Source organism: Harmonia axyridis, chromosome 4, assembly GCF_914767665.1.
Source record: "Harmonia axyridis chromosome 4, icHarAxyr1.1, whole genome shotgun sequence".
In the NCBI taxonomy this organism is placed as follows: Eukaryota; Metazoa; Arthropoda; class Insecta; order Coleoptera; family Coccinellidae; genus Harmonia; species Harmonia axyridis.
The window spans coordinates 43,056,382-43,074,939 of NC_059504.1; the positions used below are offsets into that span (position 1 = coordinate 43,056,382).

The window sequence follows — 18,558 nt, forward strand, 5'->3', positions numbered from 1 at the left end:
AAAAGTCGTTCATCGTATTGATGAGTTGTTTTCAATGAATCAAGGAACAACCATTAACCCAATGACATGTTAATTATTCATGTTCGGTTTATTACTCGATCCGTTTAGTTGTATCTATAATGTCCATTGAAATTGTCTGGAGCAATTAATGTACGACTCTATACATCTACTGAAAAAAGTTCTTCTATCGCAATTATTAAAAAAAAAGAATGTACAGAAAAGATGAGGCAACATCTAAGGAGTCCTAAACATTCTCGTTTGTCAACCATTCCCTCAACCCTCAACAGTGTGTTCTGAATAAAAGCTAACTTTTCACTTTTGTTTGTTCTTCCCTGTATATAAAGAACAAAGTAACTGCGGACGGCATTTGAAAGGTTATTTTCCCGAGGAATCAAGCTACAATTAAAACAAATGCTTACATAGGCCAAATGCTTCAAGACGAAATGAACTATAAACTTCTTAGAGATTTCGTCTGTTCTCCTAATTTTTCCACTGTGTATGAGTGAAACATTTTAGGTATTGAAATAATCGATATGACAGTATTTCAGTTTCAGAAAATACTGGCAATTATTCAATAAATTACCAGTATCATTTTACAGTACAAAGCACTGAGGGGAAAAAGCATTCTATTTCATTGGTATTAAGTCTACTATTTTTCATGCAATATGGTACAGAAACTTTCATTTTTGAGTAGAAAACAGTAATTTAGAAACACAAAACCTATGATTCATTGAATAATTGTCAGCATTTTTTTATTTAATTGTGATTAAATATTGTGAAAAAATAATAATTTGTTAGCTCTCTGCTGGTGTTGCTTCATTAACCCATCTTTGCTCATTTTAATTTTAATAATGAGAAACGGTTTCTACGTCCAGTATTCAATTTTGATATTTGGTAGAACGTTTTCGACTAAACAGCCATATTCAGTACCACTAAAAAGTAAAAAAAGAACAAATTAAGCAACAATTCGAGACTTGAGTATGCCAACTACTTACTCGTCCAAAAATACATTATTTGTTCGAAGCGTTGATAACGAAAAAACAGAAAGACAATGACAATCCACCAAGTCAAAAGTGAAAAAACGAAGGAAACATAACATACGTGAAGAATTGCCTCAGTGTAAGAATCGTATAATCAGTCGAGTAGAAACAAACAAAATAAAAAATACAGAGAAATAAAGATATATAAAACAAGAAAACGAGGACCATAAACGAGTAGGCAGCACGTAAAAACAATCTTAACAGAGGGTTGTAGTTTTGTTCAAATTTAAGTTCAAGTAAGTATCGTTCATTGGCGATATTTCATCTTCAATATGTATATTATTCAAGAAGTCTATCTTGGTATAATTCTTCTTGTTTATCTGCAAAAAAATTCTCGCAATCTGATGTGGACTGAATGTGTGTCCGCTGAAAGTCATTTCAATTAAAAATTTTTCTTTGGCCTATTCTACACACTTGTATCAATGCCCTATTCATGAAGAGGGATATGTACTGAAATCATGCGCTCAGTTTGAAAATAAAAATATCGAATATACCCCTCGCAAAAACGCTTCCTCCACATCCATCTATCTTGTTGTACATCCACATTCAATGCGGAGGAAAACTCATCCGCCTAGATTTATTCTTCCTCCAGATAGAATAGTATTTTCTATTCCTTAAACAAATTAAATCGTATAAATCGATAAGGGTCGGAGAGGGTTGTAAGCGTATAAAATACACCCTATGAATTTTAAGGAAACTGCAAGAGATACGATTTGGTTACTTGATTTGAATTGGTAATAAAATTGGAAAAACAAAATTCAGTCTGATTTATGGTCGCATTATATGAAGCAAAAAATAATACCGCTGACTAAAGAGAATTTATCGAGCCTGTTTATGCTTCGTTGTCGAGGGAAGAATACTATTTTCGATCTTTGCTGGGAATAACGGCTTAGGATTAGGAAACTTTGGGCATATTCAATGTAGCAAAACAAAGATACGTCATCTTTCACTATGAGGATTAAATAGTCACTTCAAGAAATTCGCAAACAAATTGAATTTTACTAATGGATTGGGATACGATGAAAATTCATCACAAAGTAGGTATATCTAATAATCTTTTCACCTCAAGAAATACTCTAATTACGAAGTATTTTTTTTTGTTATTTTTAGCTTATGCTGTTTCAGGTTTCATCTACATATTTCATAGAAATGTATAATAAGTTTCTTTCTGATATTGTATGGGGACAAAATATTAAAGGTGGTATCTTTTCAAAATCCCACACTGTATTAAAAAAAAGGAACAGTGCTTCTACGTCTTTTAGTGCTTAAAAGCCAAAAAGTTCTGATTTTCTCAACGCAAGCATAAGAGTTCTAACTATTATGTTAAGGTATATTTTCGGTGACAAGAATATTTTTTCTATACAGGACCTTTGTCTATATTAAGTATTTCTAGGGAAATAATCTTTTATCTTTATTTATTAATGAATTGATTTCTTGATTGTGAAAATCGCCTTATATTCGTCAATAATTTAAATTCTCATTCATAGTGAAGTACCAATAATCAGTTAATTATATTATGTGATCACAAGGATGATTTCCTAGATACTTTGTATTATATGGCAGGTTAATCCGGATATAGGATACATCATAGAAGATAAGGCTTCATTAAAATTTAATATCTTTGAACGAAAACGTTTAATAAAATTAAGAGAAGGGGACTAATAGCAGTTTTATACATCAATCCCTTAATTGACAACATGTGTTTTTTTGGAATCAGGATTCAGGGTAATATTTCTGCACAAATAGGAATAATAATATTTCACGAAATATTCACTTGTATTGTACCAAAATTATTGGTTTACAGGTCAAAACCTACAATCAAATCTGAATTTTTGCTATCATTTTCTTTCGAATATAATATTTACAGTTACAATTCTAAAATTATTATTGAATACCGTTGCTTAATATTGTCAGTCATACATGATAAACACTGCCATGGTTGGTCAGTTGGAATTCCATCCTGCAATGAATGTTAATTGTACAGACATAGTGTTCATGCTTTTGTTTTTATATTCTAATGATAAACCTTTGAAAGAGTCCTAGAAAAAAAAAGGAAACATTATAGAGGAACAGTGCCTTAATTTCAATGATGATAAATATATCAATTTCTAATTCAAGTTTGAAAGTTTCAGAAATTGTAATCTTCCGGGGTCATTTTTATTTTTCAGTTCGCGAAGATGTCGCTTGCTTATATTGCTTTTAGAGCATGGTTTTCAGTCGTTTTATTGAACGCTTACGCTCGTCCTGGAAGTCTGTGAGTCCAAAAAAACCATTTTCGGGCGTGTTGCGTACAATATTTGTTCGGCAACCGTGTAGAATAACACTATCGCTGCTGCTTTCCATATTTTATTGCGATTGCGATCAAAAAACATGGAAATTGTTGACTGTGTTGAATTGTGAAGTGTCAGCCGTTTTCTCGGTTGCTATAGTAATGATCAAAAAAATATACCTACCAAGATTTTCATATTCACAATGACACAAACGACGTGATTCTTTTCCGGCCTAGTCCGGGAAGTACGTACTTTCCGGACTAGGCCGGGAAATGCTACTTTCTCAGAGAAAAAGCGTCCGGGAAGTGAGCATTTCCCGGACTATTGCCGAAAAAAGTATCTAACAATAATTTGCTCAATTGTAATTCCAAATATTCATTATGAAAACTTCTAAAGAACAAGTCGATGACATACAGCATCTTAGAGGAAGAGGCAGATTTCAGTATTGACCCTATACTCAATATTCGCATCAATTACACAAATTTCCAATAAAGGAGGATCCCCGCATCCAGTTCACCCCGTCATTATATCGGATGTCCCAGAACAACACGCCCGTCACGTCTTCCAAGATCCTCGCCCATTCATCACCATCCAAGACAATAATAATAATTGATAATCGCAGAAGCGGAAATGGCAGGTTCTTCTCCGGCACCCCCCTCCCTGCCTCGAAGAAGGGCAAAACAAGATGACAAAACGGACAGTTCTACTTGAGAAACGCATATATCAACGATTCCCGGTAGTGGCGGAAGACCTACGGGGGTTGAAAGGAATAGTTTCGGCGTGGAGGGTTGTGAAGGAGGAATGTAGTTACGTAAGTCGACGATTTATGCCGTTCTAATACCCTAGCAACTACTGGCGGCGGTAAACCGTCTCTTTTAAAATCGATATGGTTGTTTTGCACGAATGTTCGGCGTAAGACATAGGCGTAGAGAGGAATGGGGACCGGAAGTGTTAGTTTTGGATGGGAATTTTCAACTATGTTATTTAGCAATATATTTCTTTCATTAAATAATTTTTGGTAACTTTCGACTTTCAAAAAGAAGCAACATTTGAAGAAAAAAAACATTTTTCAAATGGCTGCATTTTCGATAGCAATGGTCGTATCTCAATTTGAAAAAAAAGCTTTTTAAAGCTTGAAGTTTATAGTTTAGAGATCTCATGATGAAAAATTTTTCAAACAACGTGTACCGCTCAATCCTATTGAATACAGTGTCTAAAATTTCTGCGAAATTTTTTCAGTTTTTATTTTTGGCCTACAGACTTGGAAATTTTTTTTCCAACTCAACCACTATATGGATGAGATAACTTGTTTATTCAGCTTCAATATCCTTTTTTCCAAATTCCGATATGAGCACTTTTTGCCGAAATATCGAACTTTGAATTGAAAAGGACCTTTTTGTCTTTAACCATCAATATCTCACTAATCAATGTTTGCACAGAAAATTTAGGGGATGTTTTGAAATCTTGAATTAATTCTCTACAAGAAGTAGCTATCTATGGTATTTTGGGAAGAAATTTTCTTCGTTCTCTACATTAATTTGAAAAGTTGATAAAAAAGGGCTTTTGGAGGCTTTTTGGATAATCAAGCGCTGAATTGAAAATATCGAAAAATCCATCAATGTTCAGTATGCGTTTTACAGTTCAATATTGTGACGTGTCGACCTTGAGTAAGCCGGTCACAAGGCTAAATTCGGCTCGCGACTACACTCAGTGAAGATGGGAGTGAGTTCTTCAAAATTAGATGGAAGGTAATAATGGGCGCCAGGTAGAGATATGCCTGTCTTAAGAATAAATTGCGTACTCCTCTACCAGAGTAGCAGTAAAACAAATCACTCAAGTCAAACGTTTAATAAAATTAAAATTAATGCAGTGGTTGATAATAAAAAAAAAAAATAATGACAAAGAAATCTCTTAGTTACCCAAAAGCTAGAAGAGCTTCCCAAAAACTTAACCTAACACTAAATAAATGCCAGAAGGGCTTCCTATAAATTATAACAACAAATGCCCGAAGGGCTTCCTACAACCTATAATCAACAACAAATGCCAGAAGGGCTTCCTATAACCTATAATGCCTAAACTAATCCTGAAAACAGGATATTTATATCAGCCACACTTGGCTTAGGCTAAACCTAAAGCTTCAATACCAAAACTAAACGTAAACGGAGTTCAACAAACTCCAAATATACCAGATAATAAACAAGACAAATAACCAAGTAAACAAGAAGATTGACCTAAACCACAGATCCAGAAGGAATATACAAATACAGTGGTTGTAATAACTGGCTGGTATAAAATAGCAGGTTGAATAAAGTGATAATAAATTCCAGTTACAAATCCTGAAGGGATACACAAGTATTATAGTTGTTAAAATAAATGGCCAGTTAGTGAAGTGCACCTCACCGCAAACTGTTTACAATTTCAACAGTATATAATAAGCAACAAACAACCTTTATTCAATATATTTCAATCTAACTATCAACGGATAGAAAATTAATAATAAAGCCGTTAACTCCTATTCAAATAAATGATTTACTATCAGTACACTAAATCGTTACTTCAAAAATTAAATCTCAGTACAATACTCATTAAAGCCAGTGCAAGCACCGGTTACCTGATACAAAATCAATATTGAAGGTTGACAGCAAATCTAACGGTGAGATCTCTATACGTAGAATGTACCATCTACTCGAGCTACACCATATGCCAGCAATATACTATGTACTCGAACTGTACCATCTATCAGAAAATACGATCCACCAGAACTGCACCATAAATTTACCATCTACCAGAAAATAAGTACCATAAACTCCAACCGTACTATACACCAGACTCCAGAACTCCTGAACGTAATCAGTCACTAGGACTCTTCAAATTCAACCAGACACCAGGATTCTCAATAATATCCAGGCACTAGGATTCCCAAAAATATCCAGGCACTAGGATTCCAAACAGTGAACCAGGCACTAGGACCCTAATAAAATACTATAAGATATTGTTCACAAAATGAAACGGAATTTATACCTCTCAGTTGTTGTTCGAGGGAAAAGGATCTTCTTGATATTCTTCGTGTAAGTTCAACAGGTGTTCGAACTTATCGGCGGGAAGCGAATCCTAATAAAATAGAATTCTCAGATAATGAAACAAGATATAGGAATTATATCATACCTCTCAGATCTTCAGAGTAAATTCAATACAAGAGATGGGCCTTGTGGAAGAAAATTTTATAATCACGTATAAAACGTATTCCCCAGAAATATTCACAATACCATAAACCATACAGGGAATTACCTAAATTGAAGAAATAATCGCCTTTAACAAGGATGATTCTAGATCATATATTCTTCAATCAGGCAAACTTTCTTTCCAAAAAAACTCTCTTTCAAAAAACTATCTCAAATCGCCGATAACCTCCATTTTTACAATCCATAACCACAGAATCTACCAGTTGTCAAACAAAACTTCCGACACAGAAGAAAACAAACAAGAAATCCAGAAACTATAAACTATTTCCCAACGGTAATGATATTCGACCTCACTTATCCGGAAATAACTGTTCCATAATAAATTCAGATTTATAACAATACGGAATATTCCGAGTTGAATCAACAATCAACCTCTAGAGGGCGTAGTACTAACCGAAATCTCAAATGGTGTAAAATATAACCGTTACAAATCCCCCCTTACTTTAAAAAAAATTTTACCAGAAGGGTCAAATTTTTTTCTGCCAGTAACTTCAAAAAGCCTAATACGGTAAACCAAATAACGACAATACCTCAATGAATCCTAAAGAAAACGACACCAGCAAAAACTCCAATACCGACAAAACCAAAACCAGAATTGTCACACTTCAATTAACTTCAAAAGTCCAATCTCAGCAAATTGAAACGGAGATGGATATTATAGCATGTTGCTATCGTGGTTCTGACGATACAAAAGATGTTAAGCTTATGTCAACCACTAGATGGGGGTAGTGACCACCCTAGTAAATTTATGCTCAAGGCAAGGGTTAACCATCCTTTAACCCAAGCAAAACAAGACGGCCAAAATTAGTCCGACAAGTGTTCATCAGTCAGTTGATCCGGTGGATGAGCTTTTAAGTCCTTTATATGCCAGACTCCCTGGTATTTACCGTCCTCACTCTGCAGTTCATAAGTCCAAGGGGATACCCGGGCGGAAATCAAGAAAGGTCCAACATATTTCGGTGCCAGCTTAGCTGTAAAATATTTAGCGGCGTCCGAAAGCACCTGATTTCTTCTCCACACCAACTGGTTAACAGTGTATTGGACATCCCGACGTCGAAAATTGTAAGTTCGACTATTAGCCTCGTACGCTCTTGCTAACTTAGTCTTAACGTCACCATATATTCTCTCGAAAGCTTTTTCCCGGTCCTTAGTCAAAGCAGACCTGTCGAAACTGATCTGATCAGGGCAGGTATTTTCACCCTTACACGAAACTTCCCTTCCAAAAACAATAAAACTTGGAGAGTAACCGGTGACTTCGTGCTTTGAGGAACGAATAGCTAACCCAACCTGGTTTAACTGTTTATCCCAACCTCTCTGATCTTCTGACAGGTAGGACCTCAACATGGTTTTTATAACCCTATTAATTCTTTCGACCGGATTAGCTTGGGGATGGTATAGTGCGGTATACTGAATGGTGACATTATAAGATTGTAAGAATTTAACAAATTCTTTAGACCGGAACTGTACGCCATTATCGACAATGATGGAATTGGGACACCCAAAGACAGGAAAGACATGTGTATCCAGTATTTTTACAATGGCTGATGCAGTAGCCGTACGCAGTGGAAAAAGAAGAGGAAACTTGCTGAAACAATCCGCGACGACGAAAATATACTGGTGACCGGAGCGAGACCGGGGTAAAGGACCAACCAAATCCGCAGACAGAAGCTCGAATGGTCGAGAAATTGAGACCTGTTTGGAGAGCATGAGGCCAGAAGGTTTCTCCTGGCTCGGTTTGATGGCATGGCAGGTTCTGCAGCAGCGAATAAACGAAGCCACGTCATATCGCATCTTTGGCCAGTAATACCGTTGTGCCAACTTACTATAGGTTTTGAAAACTCCTACATGCAGTAAAGACTCATGGACCTGCCTAATTAGAGATTTTCTTTGAGGACGAGGAACAACTTCTCTCCAGTAATCAGAATCGGAGGCTAGTTCGGGAATTCGAGGTGTTACATTTTTGAAAAGCTTACCCTGAATAATTTGCCAGGATGGGAACCGGTGAGGGGCATGAGTCACTTTTCCTAGAAGTTTGTCATACCACAGATCCGAGGAATGACTCTGAGGAGTATCAACAGTATCGATGATAGGTACCGACCTAGATAAAGTATCCGGTACGATGTTATCTTTACCTTTACGATGGATAATGGTATAATCATACTGTTGAAGTCTGATAGCCCACCGGGCTAATCTACCAGAAGGTGAATTCAGTCGATCCAGCCAGAGCAAACTAGCGTGATCGGTGATGACCGAGAAATGTGACCCTTCAATATACGGTCGCAGCTTCTCAATCGCCCATAGAACGGCAAGGCATTCACGTTCCGTGGTGGTGTAATTGCGCTCTAACCGGGTTAAAGACCTGGAAAGATAGCATATCACCTTTTCTCCATCCTCTTGTTGCTGAGTCAAGACAGCACCAATCCCATAACCGGAAGCATCACACTGAATGGTGAAGGATCTCGAAAAATCCGGGCAAGACAAAACAGGGGCACTAATCAAACATTCCTTCAACTTAATCAAAGCCTCATCACATTGGGAACTCCATCTGAAGGACCGATTTTTCTTGAGTAGCTCCGTTAAGGGAGCAGTCAGATCCGCAAAGTTTGGTACGAATCTCCGGTACCATGAAGCCAAACCCAGTATACGTCGAACCTCCGAAACAGAAGTGGGGACTGGTATGTTCAAAATAGCCTGAACCTTCGCCGGATCCATTCTTAGACCTTTAGAGTCTACTACATAACCTAAATACAAGAGTTCCGGTCGACAAAAATGGCACTTCTTCTTTGAAACCGTTAAGTTAGCCGATTTGAGTCGTTTAAAGACTTCCTTCAATACCTCTACATGCTTTTCGAAGGTATCAGTAATGATAATTATGTCGTCTAAATAGACAAACACATATGGTTCCAAATCCGGACCAAGAACTCTGTCAACCAAACGCTGGAAGGTAGCCGGACTATTAGACAGTCCCATAGGCAGACGGAGGAATTGAAACAGACCTCTATTGGGTACTGTGAACGCAGTTAAAGGTCGAGAGGATGCTTCTAAGGGCACTTGAAAATAAGCCGACTTAATGTCCATAGAGGACAAGAACTTGGCGTTGCGGAGCCGATCCAAGGTAGAATTTATATAGGGGAGAGGATACGCATCTTTTTCTGTGACGGCATTCAATTTCCTGTAATCAACGCAGAATCGGTACGAGCCATCCTTCTTTTTAACAAGAAGAATCGGTGATGACCAGGGGCTGGTCGAAGGTTCAACAATGCCCTGCTCCAGTAAGTTGTCCAACTCTGCATCGATATGACCTTGCATTACCGGACTCACAGGATAATACCTCTGCTTAATGGGACGACACGAGGTTTTAATCTCATGTTCCACCAGTTTAGTACATCCTAACTCATCACCCATGTTCTGAAAAGCCTCCTGCACAACCTCATTCAAAATCCTAGATTGCTCAGGGGTAAGGTGTTCCTCTGATGCAATCGCATCCACAGGGACATCAGCATCACGTTGAAATACCCATTTCCCACAACGAAGATCCGGTACGACACCAAACTTCCTCCAAAAATCAATGCCTAGGATTAAAGAGTGCGGCAACTCAGGAACTACTAAGGCTGAAATCATCTTAACCTTATTCTCAAGCTTAATCGGTAAATCCACCGAACCGATACTTGAACAACTTTGTCCATTAGCGACTCTACAAGAAACAACATTATCGACATTAATATTTAAATTCAAATTCTTCAACATCGTCCATCCAGGACCTCCAATAATCGTGCATGAAGCACCTGAATCTAAAAGACCTAACAAATCAACATCAAATACAGAAACCGACAAATATGGGCGTTCATCATTTTGCGCATGCGCCAACACATAATCTAACAAAGCTTTCTGGTGTAAAGGTAAACGATCACGGGCAGAGAAATGAGGGAAGGCACACATACTGCCATTAGAGGTCTTCCCCCTCAGTTTTCCGACGGCTTCCACTTAGGACAGGTCCGAACAGTGGAACCTGGACGACCACACTTGAAACAGTACTTATTTTTGGTCATCTTACAATCCCTAGCAGCATGACCAGGTTGCTTACAATTCCAGCAAGTCAATACTGCACTTACCCCAGCCGGAGAGGTACTAACATCAGCAGAAGAGGCACCTACATCAACAGAAGAGGCAGATGGTTGTTCTGCATATACGTATGCTAGATCAGGTTCCATCAAAGAGCTCCTATTGCGTGGAGGAGGTACAAAGGATTCGATGGATTCCTTGCGAGCCTCGAGTTGTCTTCCGATATCCAACAGTTGCGAAATCGAGGTGATGCCAGTCAAACCTAACTGACTCTGGTAAAAGGGTGAGATATTGCGAAGAAGGATTCTCAGTCGAGCATCCTCATTAACTGGTACAGTAAGACGTTTGAACATAGTGTCCATCATTGCCAGATACAAACCGATGCTTTCATCAGGGCCTTGTGTTCGGCGTTTAATCTCATCGAAAAGTTTCTCGTTGTAATTGGGAGGAAGAAACTGTTTTCTCAATTCATCAACTAACTGAGACCACGTTGACAAGGTAGACCGGACAGATCGGAACCAGATAAGAGCTTTACCCACAAATAAATCACTAGCAGACAAGAACAACTGCTCCTCTGTAACATTTCGGGAAATACATAATTCTTCAACATTTTCAAGGAAAGAACTCAAGGAGCACTTAGAATTATCTCCACTAAATTTATTAATATTCCACTTGGCTACGGATACTGAAGGAACCTTACATTGAGGAGCCGAAGCGGTATTAGTGGTCCGGTGAACTATATCACTAACCGTGACATCATCCGATTCAGATTCCGAATCAGATATACCAGCTGTATCCATCAGCATGCTCAACTCCAGAGGTGACTGAGTTTGCAGCGATAATTTCCGATATTTCCTAGCTCGCGATCCTAATTCCGCCTGTAATTCAATTATTTTCGCTAAATATCCCGACCGGAGAACCTGTTCATCTTCTGAGAGCGCTTGAGATCTTTCCGCTCGCTTAAACAAATGTACCAAGCGTGTAGACGTCTTCAGAAAAGATGGACTTTTCTCATCACCCGAAAAGTCTAATAATTCTCCTTGAAACAACGAAATCGAGTTTTCTATTACCTTTGAGTCATCTTCGAACCGATATGGATATGGTGGATACTTGGTTTTAATTCCCGATTTTTCTAACCTCAAATAACCTCTAAGACTCTTTCTCATCTCAACAACCGTATTCACGTCACCTACACCCCTAATAGCCAATTCATAACCTAATTCATCTTTGTCGAGACGATTCACGTCCATTCGACCCTCCATACTTAACAAAATACCAAAAGCACAATCTTACCTAACCTCAAATATGCAAAATATTGGCCGCGCCAATAAATACAACGGAAATCGACACTACAGAAAGAATTTATAACAAGGTAGCTTTGAAAACTAACGGAATACGAAAAATATCAATAATAACGACAAGACCGATCAACCACTGCAAGTCAGATAGAATAGACTCTTAGGCCCCACGTTGGGCGCCAATTTGTGACGTGTCGACCTTGAGTAAGCCGGTCACAAGGCTAAATTCGGCTCGCGACTACACTCAGTGAAGATGGGAGTGAGTTCTTCAAAATTAGATGGAAGGTAATAATGGGCGCCAGGTAGAGATATGCCTGTCTTAAGAATAAATTGCGTACTCCTCTACCAGAGTAGCAGTAAAACAAATCACTCAAGTCAAACGTTTAATAAAATTAAAATTAATGCAGTGGTTGATAATAAAAAAAAAAAATAATGACAAAGAAATCTCTTAGTTACCCAAAAGCTAGAAGAGCTTCCCAAAAACTTAACCTAACACTAAATAAATGCCAGAAGGGCTTCCTATAAATTATAACAACAAATGCCCGAAGGGCTTCCTACAACCTATAATCAACAACAAATGCCAGAAGGGCTTCCTATAACCTATAATGCCTAAACTAATCCTGAAAACAGGATATTTATATCAGCCACACTTGGCTTAGGCTAAACCTAAAGCTTCAATACCAAAACTAAACGTAAACGGAGTTCAACAAACTCCAAATATACCAGATAATAAACAAGACAAATAACCAAGTAAACAAGAAGATTGACCTAAACCACAGATCCAGAAGGAATATACAAATACAGTGGTTGTAATAACTGGCTGGTATAAAATAGCAGGTTGAATAAAGTGATAATAAATTCCAGTTACAAATCCTGAAGGGATACACAAGTATTATAGTTGTTAAAATAAATGGCCAGTTAGTGAAGTGCACCTCACCGCAAACTGTTTACAATTTCAACAGTATATAATAAGCAACAAACAACCTTTATTCAATATATTTCAATCTAACTATCAACGGATAGAAAATTAATAATAAAGCCGTTAACTCCTATTCAAATAACTGATTTACTATCAGTACACTAAATCGTTACTTCAAAAATTCAATCTCAGTACAATACTCATTAAAGCCAGTGCAAGCACCGGTTACCTGATACAAAATCAATATTGAAGGTTGACAGCAAATCTAACGGTGAGATCTCTATACGTAGAATGTACCATCTACTCGAGCTACACCATATGCCAGCAATATACTATGTACTCGAACTGTACCATCTATCAGAAAATACGATCCACCAGAACTGCACCATAAATTTACCATCTACCAGAAAATAAGTACCATAAACTCCAACCGTACTATACACCAGACTCCAGAACTCCTGAACGTAATCAGTCACTAGGACTCTTCAAATTCAACCAGACACCAGGATTCTCAATAACATCCAGGCACTAGGATTCTCAATAATATCCAGGCACTAGGATTCCAAACAGTGAACCAGGCACTAGGACCCTAATAAAATACTATAAGATATTGTTCACAAAATGAAACGGAATTTATACCTCTCAGTTGTTGTTCGAGGGAAAAGGATCTTCTTGATATTCTTCGTGTAAGTTCAACAGGTGTTCGAACTTATCGGCGGGAAGCGAATCCTAATAAAATAGAATTCTCAGATAATGAAACAAGATATAGGAATTATATCATACCTCTCAGATCTTCAGAGTAAATTCAATACAAGAGATGGGCCTTGTGGAAGAAAATTTTATAATCACGTATAAAACGTATTCCCCAGAAATATTCACAATACCATAAACCATACAGGGAATTACCTAAATTGAAGAAATAATCGCCTTTAACAAGGATGATTCTAGATCATATATTCTTCAATCAGGCAAACTTTCTTTCCAAAAAAACTCTCTTTCAAAAAACTATCTCAAATCGCCGATAACCTCCATTTTTACAATCCATAACCACAGAATCTACCAGTTGTCAAACAAAACTTCCGACACAGAAGAAAACAAACAAGAAATCCAGAAACTATAAACTATTTCCCAACGGTAATGATATTCGACCTCACTTATCCGGAAATAACTGTTCCATAATAAATTCAGATTTATAACAATACGGAATATTCCGAGTTGAATCAACAATCAACCTCTAGAGGGCGTAGTACTAACCGAAATCTCAAATGGTGTAAAATATAACCGTTACAATATTACCACAAAAATCCCAGAGAATTTCAATTCAATCCATAGAGCGGTTTTTTTGTTTCATTCGATCCAATTTTAAAAGACTCAAAGGAACTTGTGTGACGTTCAAGAACAATTGATAAGATTGATGCTATTTACTGCGGTGTTGACGAAACCCCAGGTTTGTCAATTCCTTGTCGATCTAGGAAATTTGGCATTCTACAAACGGCATTATACCGTATTTCGCATGAAGATTTAGGAATCAAGGTTTATTTTCAACAAGACGGCGCTACGTTCCATACAAATAATTCTAATTTTAGAAAAATCTTTCGTTGCTATGTTATTCAATAACAATTGGTCATCGAGGTGATGTGATTCAACACATTTAGACTTTTCTATTTGGTGCAACGTGAAATATAAGGTCTATTCCATTGCTTCACAATCGATTTAAGACTTTAAAGATGGAATTATCGTAAGTTATTGCAGAAGTGCATCAAAATTACCGATAATTTTGCATGACAGCGTATTGTCGTAGGTAATTGTACAAGTGCATCAAAATTACCGATAATTTTGCATGACAGCGTGTTGTCATAAAAACTGCAGGAGTTCATTTTCATTTTTGGAGAAAGAGCCCGACACTGAAGGTGGAGGGCTCTTTCTCCAAAAATGAAAATGAACGAATGCAGTTTTTCAAAGAAAACACGCTGGAATGCGAAATTATCCGGTCATTTTGATGCACGAGTGTAATTCGGGGGAATATTTCCCGAATAAACTGTTACATCACTTGTCAAACTGATGTAGAATGGAATTGCCATAGATTCGAACTGTGTAAGATGCATAGAAACTATGCATCTATGAACAGAACAATCATCGCAGTGCTGTTTCGCTTCCTACAATGCAATTATCGCTGTAATTTTCGATAATTGTTTTCCATATACAAAGAATTTTTGAGAGGAGGGAAATATTCATAAAAACTGCATGAGTTCATTTTCATATTTGGAGAAAGAGCCCGACAGCGAAGTTGTAGGGCTCTTTCTCCAAAAATGAAAATGACCGAATGCAGTTTTTATGACATCAAAAATGAAAATGACCGAATGCAGTTTTTCAAAGAAAACACGCTGGAATGCGAAATTATCCGGTCATTTTGATGCACGAGTGTAATTCGGGGGAATATTTCCCGAATAAACTGTTACATCACTTGTCAAACTGATGTAGAATGGAATTGCCATAGATTCGAACTGTGTAAGATGCATAGAAACTAAGCATCTATGAACAGAACAATTATCTCAGTGCAGTTTCGCTTCCTACAATGCAATTATCGCTGTAATTTTCGATAATTGTTTTCCATATACATAGAATTTTTGAGAGGAGGGAAATATTCATAAAAACTGCATGAGTTCATTTTCATATTTGGAGAAAGAGCCCGACAGCGAAGGTGGAGGGCTCTTTCTCCAAAAATGAAAATGAACGAATGCAGTTTTTCAAAGAAAACACGCTGGAATGCAAAATTATCCGGTCATTTTGATGCAAGAGTGTAATTCGGGGGAATATTTCCCGAATAAACTGTTAACTTGTCAAAGTGACATAGATTCGAACTGTGTAAGATTCATAGAAACTATGCATCTATGAACGGAACAATTATCGCAGTGCTATTTCGCTTGCTACAATGCAATTATCGCTGTAATTTTCGATAATTGCATTCCATTTACATAGAATTTTTGACAGGAGGGAAATATTCAATGATATACAGTCGTAAATTTGCGAATTGGTAGTATAAAAGGATATGGTGGTGCCACAGTAGCCGTGGCGATCATTTGGCTGATATCATTTTCCATCGTTAATAGTATACCTTCCTCTTCACCATGAAAACAACATCCATTGTTTCGTCTTTAAATATACTCGTTTTTTTTATATCAAATAAGACCTCTTATTGGAAAACCCTTTATTTTCCGCTTTTCCCACCTGCACACATATAGAAACATGAGATATTAAAATTTCAAACTAAAGTATGCTTATTACGAATACGACCCAAACTTTTTAGCAGTAAAGAATTCAAATCAAAAAATTCACAACGTCAAATTCAAAAAAAAAAAAATTGTAATTTCAATCATAATTTCATTCCATCTTGTTGTATAAATAATTCAGACCGTATTTCCCTCTACGTTCTCCGCCCCTCATTCGCCAATCAATCAGATGGCTCCAGAGTATGTGAGAATACCTTTTACGACTCTTTAGTAGGCATTGCCAATTCGCGAAATGGGCAATAAAACCTGCAACGCCCCTGACGAAAATAGTAAACGCGGAACTGGAATACCCTCGAAGGCGGCGAAGTGGTGAAGGGGTTGGTGCGTATATGGTACGCAGTGTTACGAATTTGAATGCCTTGGAAAAATAACTTACACATGATTATTACCCGCTTGTGTTTAGTCAATAACTGCCAATATGTACCCATGAGTTAGTTGTTTCAAAGAAGGGACGCGAAAGTATGACCGAAATACGTTGTGCTCTGTGTTCCTGTGATTGAAACCACTGTAAGTAATTTTATTTCAGTATCGTAATGGGTTCATTACAGTACTAAAAACAACGATGTAATGTGCTCATTAAAGCATTGTTTTCAGTTAAATTTTTCGTTTTGTGGTTGTCTACACTGACTTCCGATCCTATTAAATTTCAATAAACGTCAATAATTGTCAATATAATAGGTATAATTTGGATATAGTGAAATGATTTGCAGCATTATTCGCAATTTCTCTCAATTCTGGTGGTGTTTAATGGATTTCGTCAGACATTATTCACGAATTCAATGCGTAATTATAAATTATTTCAGAATTCGAAACGAACGATTCAAATTCAAATTCCGTATTCTGTCAATTTTTGTAACAGTCACACTAACTGCCAAGATACAATATAAAAGTCACTAGCATATATAATCTGAATTTTTCATTGAAGTTCGACAATATTTCACAAAACTTGACTGAAATAAAGAAAATATCGTCTAATACTCGTTGCAGAAAGCAATTCCAACAATCATGCGTTCCAAAACTCGCTCTTTCGTCTCTCGTTTTCGAATTTCGCATTCGTGTTGGAATAGGAGCCCATTCTGCAAATTGTTTAAGAATATACTATTAATTCTCTATTTCAGTATCGTAATGGGTTCGTTAAGGTACCAAAAACAGTGATGTAATAAACTAATTAATGCATTGTTTTCAGTTATATTTTTCGTTTTGTGGTTGTCTAGACTGACTCCCGATCCTATCAAATTTCAAGACATTTCATTGTCAATATAATATAATTTGGATATAGTGGAATTATTTGCAACTTTATTCGCAATTCCTCTTGATTCTGGTAGTGTTAAATCTATTTCACCAGACATAATTCACGAATTCAATGCGTAATTATAAATTATTTCAGAATTTGAAACGATTCAAATTCCGTAATCTGTCAATTTTCGTAACAGTCACACCAAGACCAACTGCCAACAAGATACAATACAAAAGTCACTAGTTTGTAAAAACTGATTTTTTCATTGGATTCCGACAATATTTCACAAAACTTGACTGAAATAGAAAAAAATATCGTCTAATACTCGTTGCAGAAGGCAATTCCAACACTCATGAGTTCGAAAACTGGCTCCCTCGTAGCTCTTTTTCGAATTTCTCATTCGTGTTGGAATAGAAGCCCATTCTGCAACTTGTTTCAGAATGTACTATCACTAACAACATGTTATATAACTTAACTGACTTGAGTATCGTAATGGGTTGTTCAACTGCACTAGTGTGGTAATTCACAACACTAAGTTACACCATATCTCAAATTTCTCGTATTTCTTTTCGAGTTTACCACGAAATTTTACAGGTACCATGGATTGAAGTGCTCATTTGCTGCTAGTTCTATATCAAAATCATTAAATTCTTGCTGACTTCTTTTTTAGTTTTGAAGAAAACATCAAAGTCGACAAAACAATTGAATAGTACTTATTATTGTGTATTCACATTCTTCCTACAAAGGAACAATAATTCAAAACACTTGTTGTATAAATGAGTATCAATAGAGATCAGTTAATTTTACTGAGAGACAAAGGTTCCACAGGGAACATCACCACCTGGCTCAGTTCAAAACGAAATTTGAGATTTTTTCATACAAATCATCGATTTTTATGGGGTTTTCACATAATTCCCTTAAACAATAATCCATATGAGGCAAAGTCAATATCTTCTAATTGAGGATGAATAATAAAGAGAAAATTTGGTAACTTTTCGTTTTTCGCAAAAAAATTGATATGAACTTTGTACAAAGCACTGACATATTTTTAAAATATCCGTGAAGAGAAACCTACCAAAAAATATCAAAAGAAGAGGTAAAATTATAATTTCATCAAAGTCGTCGTACAGTACTGCCTTCTAATTGTTAGCTTCGAAAAAAAAAATGAAGTGAATGAACAACTTCGTACATTGCAGATCA

General features: G+C 36.7%; 2 long non-coding RNA genes across 2 annotated transcripts; both read right to left on the minus strand.

The window, feature by feature from the left end:
* Positions 1–5,143: 5,143 nt before the first annotated feature.
* Positions 5,144–5,777, minus strand: LOC123678208. The gene is made up of 2 exons (XR_006747202.1): positions 5,374–5,777; positions 5,144–5,334 (listed from the first exon to the last, which is right to left on the minus strand). It is a non-coding gene; the product is annotated as an uncharacterized LOC123678208 (long non-coding RNA).
* Positions 5,778–12,282: 6,505 nt separating this feature from the next.
* Positions 12,283–13,017, minus strand: LOC123678206. Its single transcript, XR_006747201.1, has 2 exons — positions 12,513–13,017; positions 12,283–12,473 (listed from the first exon to the last, which is right to left on the minus strand). It is a non-coding gene; the product is annotated as an uncharacterized LOC123678206 (long non-coding RNA).
* Positions 13,018–18,558: the final 5,541 nt, after the last annotated feature.